This window comes from Vigna unguiculata, chromosome 2 (assembly GCF_037176805.1).
Source record: "Vigna unguiculata cultivar grain cowpea cultivar isolate G323 ecotype 2 chromosome 2, ASM3717680v1, whole genome shotgun sequence".
Taxonomy (NCBI): Eukaryota; Viridiplantae; Streptophyta; class Magnoliopsida; order Fabales; family Fabaceae; genus Vigna; species Vigna unguiculata.
The window spans coordinates 34682291-34695190 of record NC_140793.1 but is presented as its reverse complement, the minus strand read 5'-3'; positions in this window follow the sequence as shown (position 1 = coordinate 34695190).

Below are 12900 nucleotides of genomic sequence, written 5' to 3'. Positions count from 1 at the left end.
GGTATTCCTTATTGATAAACGATAGAGATATATTAAAGATAACAAACAACGTTATTAAACTTTATTTTTTAAAATAAAATAATTGATTATTTATTTAAATATTATTATTGGATAATAATTACTAATTAGATAATTGATAAGTATTTCGTCCGTTTGTACAAATAATATCATCATATCTTTATCAAGAACTATAAATACATATAATTTTTTTATCCTTAGGAGTGAAATACAAAAAAGATGCAAGAATTAAAAAAAAAAAACGTGATTTTAAATATATTTGTTTCTAAAACATTAACTTATAAAATAAAGTATAAGAAAAAAGATTATTTTTTTTAAATTTAAAACTATTAGATTTAAAAAATAAAGTACGAGATACAACAATATATTATAAAAATTTAATTTTTAGAATAATTTATTTTATTGACATATAGTTTGTCTGATTTAATATTAAATACAAAAGATTCAAATAATTAATCTGTTATTTTCGCTAAAATGGAATATCAAAATATGCATCATTTGTACACTAATCTTCTTATTCTTCCATATTCTCAGCCCTTATTGTTAAAACGTCTCCAATTATATTAATATATATTTATATATAGATATACAAATATAACTGCATAATTTAATTTGGCAATTTTTTAGCTAGTTTAAAAATTCTCTACTTTTAAATTGATCACTGTTGATAATTACGGTATGTCTTATTTATCATATTTATATTTTTCTCATATAATTATTATTTTGATGAACCCCGTATATTATAATTTAATATTTGTTACGTATTTTATAACAATAATTTGAATTGAGAAATATATATGATAATATTCATTGAATGAATATTAATATGTTTCATTTATTAATTAACATATAGGTTATAGACAATTGATATAAACGATATTTTCGAACCTTATCTATACTTATACATATACAGTGTTTTATTTTTTTTTTTTGTCTTCTGTAGTTTGTTATTTTTTATTAACATGTGACACGTGTATGTTACTAATAATTAAAAAATATATATTTTATTTAATATGTAATTATTAGTTAATTAACAATTTATTTACTGTACTTTAATGAGTGAATATGAGCTGTTTACTTTTATTAAAATATTAATTAAATTAAACAAATAAACAGTTTTAAATATAATATTATTATATTATTACTTTATTACTTTAAATGTAATCGATATAAAATATATTTGGAATAAGAAATAAAGTTTTATGAATTTTGACATTTTAGTTAGATTAAAATTCTGAAATTTATCAATAAATTATTATTATATAAAAAATTATTAAAAAATAAAATTTAAATAAAAGAAATATAAAAGTATATAATGTGTATATATGACATTGTGATTTTATTTTTATGATTTACTAGCAATCTTTCTTATTGATTTCGTTAATAACAAAAGCTCACAAACATGATTATATTTCAGAAAACAAAATATATTATAATTATTTTGTTAGCAACAGAAAATTATTATTATTATTATCTCGGGAATTTTGTGATTATGAAAATAAAAATAATTTCTTCAGAATAATATAAAAGCAACTGGAAAGTTCTTTATTGATACACAATCATGATTCTACTCTTCCTCCCACTAACAAGTATATCAAAATATGTTAAGAAAATGTTTTCAATTTTGTTTCATTAAAAAAGTTGACAATAAATGTTGGAATCTAGGTGGGCAAACATAAAATGTTCACATCATTGAATAATTTTTTAGGTTGTGTTTGCATCAAAAAGAAGATTTGAGAGAAAACTAATGAATAAATTCGAAGAGATGATATTGTTCGGATTAAAAGAAAGATAAAAATATCTATATAAATATTATATATGTGTTTTTAATATTTGAGGACATAATAACTATTAATACAATTTTATTTTATTTAAAGGATAAAAATGTCTATAAATATTATACATGTATTTTTAATATTTTATTTAATGTTACAAATAAATGTTAAAAATCAATTAAATAATAAAATAACTATATTTTAATGTTGTTAAAAAGTAAATATAATTAAACATAAGAAAGTTTAAATAAACATAAAAACAAACAAAAAAAAGTATTAAACATCTAAAAATTTTACAAAAAAAAAAACAACACAAAAAAGTTTAAATTAACAGAAAAATCAACAAAAAAAATAATGTCAAATATCTAAAAATCTTACATAAAATAATAATAATTAAAGTGTCAATTTAAAACTTCATTGATTATTTTTTTTTTTTGGGTTAATTATGTTTTTTGACGTTTTGAATTGGATGGAATTAGTCCTCAATTTTAAACTCCGTTAATTTCAATTGACACCTGTCAAACGGAATTGCACGAATCCAGTTCTCAGTTGACTTAATTTTTTTTTGCATATGATTATTTTTTGGTAACGTGTGAGGGTTTGCCTTCTTCTTCAAAGTCTATGACCACCACAGACAATCACCGCAACACCCACCACAGGCGTGCCTCGCCGGCGTTGGCAGCGGGGTCTCCTCCTTCGATTTCTCTCTTTTAGGCGAGGGTTTGCCTCCTTCGTGCTTACTTCCGTGTGCTCTTTTCCCAGCCACCACAACGTCCATGTTAGCCAGCGTCGTCTGCCACCAACTCCCTCGTTGGAGATTTCACAACTGAAGAACACCCTTCTCTCTTTACTGATTCTCTCCTTGTGTGGTTATTGATTGTTGATAGTGAAGAGTGATGATGGGTTCATTGGTCATGGACTCTGTTTTTCTAGTGTTGTGTTGTGTTGGTGTTGGTGTTGGAATTTTAAATGGATGTTGCGTGTTGGGTTCTATTGTATGATTGGGAGAATGGAAATTGAAAAATGGAGAAGGGGGTTAAGTAATTTCTTTTACCAATGTTGAATACCGGAAATTTCTGGCTTATGAAGGGCGTGACTGCATCTTTAATAGGTTGGTATCATCGTTAATTTCAACAACCACACCTTTTCCTTTGCTAGCCACGTTGCAGCTTTGTCCCTCCTTTAAAGCTCAGCACCTGCCACAACACAAAACATGTATGAATCAAAAGAAGAACCACAGAAGCAGTAGAACATTGGCTCTAATTTCTAAGAAATAAGTGGTGTTTCCTGCTTCAATGATCATTGCACATGTTCAGCTAAACACACACAAAACAACAAAAAAATAAAATAAATAAAATTAAAATGAGCAAAACAAAATCAAGCAGACCAGAACAAAAATTGACAAAAGATTTAATTTTTAAACCTTGAGAGACTTTATATAATGTAGCGAAGTGTAATGAAGAAAGACAATGGTAAGGGAAGAATATGAAGAGACATGAATAAATCTGAACAGAAACACAGTATTAGTAGTTCAGTTCTGGCTTCAAAGCAAGTAATAAAGTAAAACAAGTTTTGTTAAAATGATGGTCCCTCACACCACATTCTCTCCATCTCTCTCTGTGTTTTCAGTGTTCCTGTGTCAGTGTATGCATGTAATGTGTGACAGACGACTCTGGCTAACGTGGAAGCCGTGGTGCCTAGGAAAAAAACACGAGGAAGTAAGCACGGAGGAGACCTGCTTTCTTCTCCTTGTTTTGTATTGGTTGGTACATGGTTTTGAACTTGTATTGAGTGTAATGAGTTATTCCCGTATGGTGGTGTTGTGTTTTATTTTTTGATGCATAAACCTGTACCATTGTTGTTTGTTTTTGTGTTTGGTCTGGTTTGTGGTGTGCTATATGTGTACTGTCATGGGTTCTGGGTGCAGTTTTCCATAGATCACGCTGCAACAGTTTTTTTCACTGAGTTGTTGGCATCACAGTGGTAGAGTGGGTTGTGGGGTACATTCTTTTTGTTAGGAATACAAGTGTGAGTCTAAGTCCCACATTGACCAGAAATGAGAAAGTAGAGCACTATATAAGAATAAAGACCCATAAACTCATTGCCTTAAGGTTTTGGGTTGAGAGTGGTGTCAATGCCTTATGTGGTTGGGCTCATGTCTCATTGGTGTTGTTCTCCCCAGTGAAACCCCCTCTGTAAAACCTGACAAGTGGTATCAGAGCCGATGGTTAGAAATGAGAAAGTAGAGCACTATATAAGAATAAAGACCCATAAACCCATTGCCTTAAGGTTTTGGGTTGAGAGTGGTGTCAATGCCTTATGTGGTTGGGCTCAGGTCTCATTGGTGTTGTTCTCCCCGGTGAAACCCCCTCTGTAAAACCTGACACTTTTCTTGTTGTTTGGGGTTTCTTAGGTGATGTAACGTTGAATAAGAAGAAATGTGGTGTGTTCGCACGAGACTGCAGCTGCTGGAGAGGAACCTTGCAGAGTTGGTGCAGACGTGGATAGTGGCCGCCTGTGTGAGGGTTGCGTTTTCGGAGGAGTGGCTGCTGACGACTCGGTGACGTGCAGTGTTCATGAATATACACGGTGCAGCAGCGGGTTCATGGTGCAGAAGTGGGTTCATGGTGCAGCAATATGATTTGGTTTGCATGGGTTCATGCGGTGGTTCTTTTATTTTATTTTTTTTCCTCTTTTGGCTTACCTTTTTATAATAAACTGCAGAGGGCATGTTCATGGGGTGCAATGGAATTCACGGATTCCTTTCGGGCAGTATGATTTGGTTTTGTTATTGGAGAATTGCATGGGTTGGTTTAGTTTTCTTCACTTTGTAGGAGGAGAGTGGGTTCTTATAATTCTTTTCTCTTTCTTCCTTATTTTATTTCACGTGAAGTTGTGGTTTGCATGTGTACTATGATGAAGTGTTGAATGTGTGGGTATTATCCTACTTCTTTTAGAATCTTTCTCTCTCTTTTCTCTTTCCATTAAGGTCATCCGTGAATGCATAAGGTGGTGGAGCCCACGTGTTGGTTTTTGTCACTTTTAAGTCAACTGAGAACCGGATCCGTGCCATTCCGTTTGACAGGTATCAATTGAAATTAACGAAGTTTAAAATTAAGGACTAATTCCATCCAATTCAAAACGTCAAGGACTGAAATAGTGCAAACGTTAGGTGAGGGACTAAAACCAAAAATTAGCAATAGGTGGGGGACGAAAAACATAATTAACCCCTTTTTTTTAGTAGAGACCTTAAAAATTCAAAAGTCTTTGTTTTGTATCAAAAAGTTATTATCTAAAAGTTCAAAAGAATATTTTTGTCTCTATAAAATTTGTTATATGCGTTTATACTATTTTAATTACTGTATTTAATTATTTCAGTTTTCAATGTAAAAATAATGATACCAATGCACATTAATTATTCCTGAGCATGTGTCCTAATTAAGAGCACTAGTTAGCATTCTGCAACAAAGAAAAGATTGACCATCTAGTAATTTTAATATTGATTCGTGGAAATATTCTTGTTCTTGCTCACTTCTTAACAATCACAATCACTTCTTAACGATGAATACATTGAAACAAACAGAAACTTAATCTTTAAATATGAAAAATAAATCATTTCTCAATTTGATTCCGTAAAGGAAAAAATAAAATAACATAATATAAATAAGTTAATAAAAATATAATAATTTATCTTTTTTAAATATACACAACACAATTTTTCTCTCTTTTCCTCCTATATTAAGATTTATTTTTTCTTTCTCTTTGCTTTCCTTTTAGTCTCTTTCGTTCTCATAAGATTTAGGCAATCGTTATTCCTTGAACTACATTCTAGAAGGGAGTATCGCTCTAACACTTTACTAGTAATATTACACAGACTACATTCATGTGATTATTAGTTAATCAAAATTATAATTCATAAACAAAGTACAATATGTTAATATTAAAAGAATAAAATTTATTTACAATCTTAACCAAATTGTTTTTTATTTATAAAATAAATTACCTGTTTAATGAAGTTCATAATTTGTAGATAAGAATTAGAATTTAATTTTTTTCTGAACATATATTTTTTGTCCGGACTGTTTTTTTCAGTAATAAACATAAAGTTACATCATTATTATAAAACCTTTACCAACATTATTGATTAATGTAAAAGAAACCAACATTATTGATAATTAAATAACAATATATCTGTACAATGCCCCAAATATATAAACCACGTCATTTAAACGTCATTGAAGTTATGAACGTTAACTCAAAGACGGACAGTAAAGCCAATATTGTTTCCCCTGCTTGATTATGATAACGTGTGCCAATGATATTAAAAAGTGGAGAAATAATTCTCTTACAAACAATGAAAAATGAAAACTTAGAAATAACAATAGACCTACCTCATGTAAAACATCCCCAATTATCCACACATAACCTACATTCTTGACATATAAAAATTTATTATTAAATATAATATTAAAATTTGTTAATATTTCAAACTTTGATTTAATTTGATCGGAGTGTACTCTATTAGGTTTAGAGAGAAAGTTTTGCTGGAGAGAACAAACATTAATGAGACCTGAGTCCACTTACATAAAAAATTAACATCACTCTCAACTCAAAACCATGAGTTTATGGGTTTTATTTTTATATAGTGTTAAACTTTCTTATTTCTACCTAATGTGAGACTTAGACTCACACTTGGATACTTAAGATAATCAACACAAGAAAACTAGATTTTACTATCAAACACTTGTATTGTAGGAAGCATGGGCGCCACCTCAGAAAATTTGGTAGATGGCATCATCAGGTTTATAATTTATTAGTAATAATTGTCATCTAATTCACTAAACAATCATAAGAGTTGTTAATCATGCTTATTTTATTCTGTATGATTCCAAATCCAAGTCCAACATTGAGCATCTAGCATGGCAATCAGGTTCCTCCATATGATTGTTTTGAACATATATTATTGCTCATCTTCGCAGTCACTTTTCAACTGCATACAATAATGCATTTGCCATCACAGATCGGCGTGGCTTTCCTATTTACCAAATATTTTTATGAAGGTTTTACACCACACATAAACAACCTATTGGCTTTTTTTCAATCTTTATAGGTGACGCTGTGCGAGACTTTCTCTTTTTCTTGTGAGGCTGCTAATGCTTCGGCCCCATCTATCCCTCAATAATGTTTCATTATTGACAACGAAACAAAACTAATCAAACAGAACTCCCATACACACCAATAAAACCCTTCGCTTATGTCATTATGCACCATCATTATGGGGACTTTCTTTGTGTTCTTTTTGTTAAGCTTGAATTTTTAATATTATTAATGTAGTTGCAAGGCTCTATACTACCTTTATCCCGGCTATGAAGTCTTTTTTATATTTTTATGAATTTGTCTTTCGTCTTGAACCTTCCGGTTTTTTTTTGGGTTGTTAGATTTTTCGGAAAAACATTGTAACGCTCAAGTCAATGTTTAATCTAAGTTAGAATGTAATAAATGCAGTTGACAGATTCTAACTACTTTACCTAGTTTTTATATCTATAATTCCTTTATTGTATCGATCATGCAGAGTCTGAACTGATTCTCAAAGATGGATGAAACATTTCAAAATCGATTTAAAGTTTATGTGTTCAAGAATTGAATCTAAGTCTACCTTATCTTATGACTAATTGATATTTTATTATAATATATTATTGTATAGAAAACATTAGAAATTTTGTTAATCAGTTATTATTTTTGTATCTACTTTGTCTGTAAATTAAATGTTAACTTCAAGAGTAACAAATCATTTTGACATTAATGCTTTACTTCACTCAATCAGTTTTGTTGTTTATAGTAATTCGATTAATTCAACAACATTTGTCGCTTATAAGAGATATGATGTTTGGTGGTGGAACATAACATTCTTATTACCACCGAATTCTGATGAATTGCGTGCAGTATGGCGTGTGTTATGGAAGATTCCACTCGTCATTTCATTATATAAAGATTTTCATATATTATAATCTCTCGTACAATGAATCACCGCCGATTTATCTGATAATTATTTTTTTATTTAAATTATAAACTTGTGTTTCTGTTCAGAAATTACACTTATGCTCAAAAAATAGTCAAACAAGAGCAGGGAAAAATAAATTAAGATTACCAATTTTTAACTTAATTTATTCCTCACTTTAAATCGTTATGTCTACAAAGAATGAGCTGTTATTATATTACTAATATAAGTTTTTTTTTTATATTATTAATCAATAAATTTGGTCCTAGATGTGAGTTTTAAAACATTATCATAAAGGCTAATAATTTCAATCATGTAACTATCCATGGTTTTCAATTATTGAAAAGATTTAATTATCAGTATATTCATCAGATTCCTACAAATTATAGGTAAAGTATATAATTAACCTCAACGCGGAGGAAAAGTCTAAAATTGTTGGAAATTGAGAATTTAATAGTTAACCTTGTGAGAGATAATTAAATCATTTAGATAAAAATAAATGTCTTATGATGTCTTTATAATTTTCAGAAAAAAATATTAATAAACGTATGCGTAATTTATTAAAAGAAAAGCAGAGAGAATTAATTAAATTGTTTATTCAAAGACATGCTTGAGACAATAGATAGATAGATGAGTGGAGGAGAGTAATTGTTCTTTATGTTTTTTTCAAACCATAAAAACATTGGTTTCATAATATATTTATAAGTTTTAATAAGTTGACACGTACACTTTCATCTAATAGTCCTGACATCATTCATTTGCATATATGGGTACATGATGGAGATGAATGTCATGCCTTGGTGGAGAAATTTCTATTTTATTTTATTGTTATTTTTATTTGATTAAGTTTCAAATTTTTTATAAATTTATGTAATTTTAAGTAAATTTTTATTAAATTTATTATGTATTGAGTATTCAAAATTTGTATAAATTTTAGGGTTAAATATGTTTTTGGTCCTCAAGTTTCAGCGAAATTTGGAATTAGTCCCTCATCAAAACTTTTGACCAATTTAGTCATTCATCTTTCAAAATGCGTGAATTTAATCCTTTTAACCAAATTTTGTTAAGTTTATCTGACGTTTCGAGCGCATTTCATGATAGTATTTAAGTTAACATTGAAGCAAAAATGTATCAAACAGTATAAATAATTTAAATACTATCATGAAATGTGCTTAAAATGTCAGATAAACTTAACAAAATTTGGTTAAAAGGACTAAATTCACGCATTTTAGAAGATGAAGGACTAAATTGGTCAAAAGTTTTAATGAGAGACTAAACCCAAATTTCGCTCAAACTTGAGGGACCAAAAACATATTTAACCCTAAATTTTATCATTTAATCTTGTTACAATTTAGATGATGTGATTGTTTTCTTGTTAATATTTATTATAGAATCTCACAATTATTAACAGAAAAAAGATAAAGAAGTAAGATGATGAAAAAGCACATCACCAATTAAAACAAAATTAAATCAACTGAAAAATTTTAAAATTTTTTAGTATCAAATAAACAAAAAAAAAATTAATGAAAATTCAACTGAAAAAAAATCGAAATTTATTATAATAATATAAAATTTAAAGCCTGTTTTTCTTTTATCTATCTCTTAATAGCCTTAAAAATACTTTTTGATTTTTCATACCCGGAACTTCTGAACCAAAAGCTTCTATTATCAATCAATGTTTTTAATAAATTAATTAATTAACTTTTGAAAAACTGTTGTTAATTGGTGTTCTAAGGACATTAACAACTAAAAATATTTTAGTGTAGAAATTGAAAACTTACATTAGATTTTGATAGAAATGTAGAAAAGAATCTTCATTATATATCCTTTATTTGATGGAGTAGTACAGAATATTGTTGGAGTGGGTTGCGTAATGTTCCTTATTATGAAGTCATGTTTCAGCATCATATTCAATACCAAAGGTGGTTACGTGTCTCATAAAACATACTCAAACCAGCAAAATTATGTAAGACAGGGTGCCAAACCCTAACAAACTATTGCTCTTGCATCATTCTTTCCATGCACACTATACATACACTAAAAATATAAAATATTACTGTCTATAAACCTTTTCTTATAAATTTATTTTATAGAGTTGATAGGATATTTTTATAATACACATTATTTAAATATATGCAAGGTATTGTAATAAATTAATTAATTAAATACTGTTTCAGTGCTTCAATGTCCCATTGGTGTCTCCAAAAGCAATTTTTTTAGAAGTATCATCATCATTGGTTTGGTTTGCATAATTTTTCTGCATGTGATAACCAACCACCACCACGTTAACGTCATTGAAGTTATGGAACGTTCCTCGACTAAAAACGCAAATTAATATACCAGAATTACTTTCTTCACCATGCTGCATGCAGCGGATAAAGTAAATTTCACTCCAATAAGTTTTTCATTTTACTATTACTAACTTAAAATTAATAAAAAAGGGCGTACAATAAAAAATTGGAAAACGATTTGTTTTGAACTGAATTAATTCATGTTATATACTCTCTCTTCTTTTCAAGAAGTAGTGCATTAAAAATATGTGGCCGTACATTAACAAATAACATGTAAGATCGAACGTTTATTACTGACAACAAAAACTATAATATTTTTTAGTGGTAATTGTTTGATTTAACATAAATAACAACAAACATGGCTACATTTATAGATGTGAAAAAAATTTGTATTCGTGGATAAAATTCGTAATGGGTAGGGAATAGATATTTGTGAGTAATCGGTAGAGATAGTTTTGATACCCACATGTTAACAAGACAGATATGAATGTCATAGTATTCGTACTCTTGGATATTTGTATTTGTTATACTATAATTTAAATTAAAAAAAAACATGATTAAAATATTAATATATTGATTTGAATAAGTTATTTTTTTATCAATTTTTTTTTAATTCATTTCTTTGTACACGGTCATTCAACATTATTTTAATGGCTTTTTTGGACTTTATTTAAAAATTATGAATGTTATGTATTGTATTTTATTTGAATTTACGATTAAAATATGTTGTTAAATATTTTTTTTTTATAAATACCCGCGAGTACCCGAAAATATTAAAAAATTATGCGTGTATCTGCATAACAGATACCCGACAGACATGAATACGGGTATGGGATGGATATTTATCCAGCGGATGCTACTACTTGTATCCTACATACTCCGTTGACATCCTAGACGCGTTTGTAGGTTAATATTATTTTATTAAAAAAAACTTGATTGAGTGCTAAAATCTTTTATATGTATATATTTAAAGTTTATTATTAATTTGTTAGAGATTTCGTATTTATAAATCCATGTAAATATCCTTTTATAAAACAATTTTTTGATATGAAATTAGATTTAAAATTAATTTTTTAATATGATATCAAAATTTATTATTTATTAAGTTTATTTGTTTTATTATTTACAAATATCTAGTTTTATATTTAATATTTCTAGTGCGTAAAAGAAATTATTGTTGAATTATGCTTGAAACAAACTTGCTAATATAATTTAACCTGAAACATACCAAAAAGAAATGATAATAACGAGTGACCAATGCAATTATTTTATGAAAATTTACGGACGAGTATTTGTAAAAATCGCTATACTGTTTAACTGTGCATTCATGGACTCTTGTAATTTATTATTTTTAACCTGGGAAGCATGTTGGAGGAGAAGAAAAATATTCGGTTCTATTTTATGGGCCCATCAATTTATAAACAGATTCATTTAATTTTGAGTTTTGTACAACAATAAATCCATGACCGTTACCCGAGAAGTAGATCTGGCGATTGGCCCACACATACAAAATGTCCAAACCTATCGCGGGCCCATAGATTATTTTGTGATGACGAATATAAAAAAAAAAGTTTGATGTGTGAAAAAAAGAAAAAAAAAAACGATAGAGTGAGAGATATACACACTAGGCACTTGTCTAGATAATTTTTATTTCATCAAAAGTAAGAAGCATGTGATGGTAACAAGATAAAAGTAAAAAGTAATATAACTATAGAGATTAAAAAAGATTTTAATTGTGGAGATTAAAATATTTGATACAATTAAAACTAAAATATATTTATAGAAAAAAAAAATACTTATAAAGAAAAAAAGGTGACTTATATACTAAATTCAGAATAAAGTTTTAATAAGTGTGGTCCATTTACTTTTTTTTTCCTGTAAAAGTGAAATCGTCAGAACTCTTATCGATCTTCATATATCAGGAAACTCAAATCATTAGGACTAATGACTATTCAGTTTTGTATTTTTTTTAATATCAGTATAAGAGTTCTGACGACTTTATTGCAAAATAACAAAAAAAAATCAATTATACTCATGATGATTTGAATTTGAGTATTGTCATGAGTTCCGATGACTTTACCTAGTTTTAAAAAAAAATCAACTACCTATTTTACAATTATCAATTACGTATTCAAACCAATCCAGTTTTACATAAAAACCTATTTTTCTCCTTCTCTTTCATATCTGTTCATAATCCCATTCATATACATACATGGCAAAACCCTAATAGTTAAATAAAAATAACTGTGAACTATAATAATACAAAGGTAAAACAGCTGTATAACAACACATCATGATTAAAAGTTTGCATTAGTTCTAGCACTTTAGTAACTGGAATACACTAAAGTGAGAAGATAGGTAATTGAATCAATCTACCATGAACAGAATAGCCTATCGGAAACATTTTTTTTCTGTTCCAACACGCACGCATATAATTACAGAATGTGGGATTTTTGAAGTTTTGAATATATTTCTATTTTTGTCTACAAATATTTGTGTAACACTCATGATACCTGGTTATAAATATTTGATCGACAAGGTATAGAAAAATTGCATACAAATCATTGAATTGTTTGATCCTAATTGATTTATACTATACAAGCGCATTAGCTGCAGAATTTCGTTGGTAGAATTCAATCTAAAAATCTTCCAAGTCGACCCTTTTTCATTAGCATGAATTGAGATTAATGAAGATAAAGGAAGCGTGATTTTTGCCTTATGTCTCTTTGTCACTCTCACAAACGGCATAGCTATGCAAACCCTACATAATATCAACGCGTTGCCACTGGCCTTGTGCCTGCAACGTTCAACACGGAAC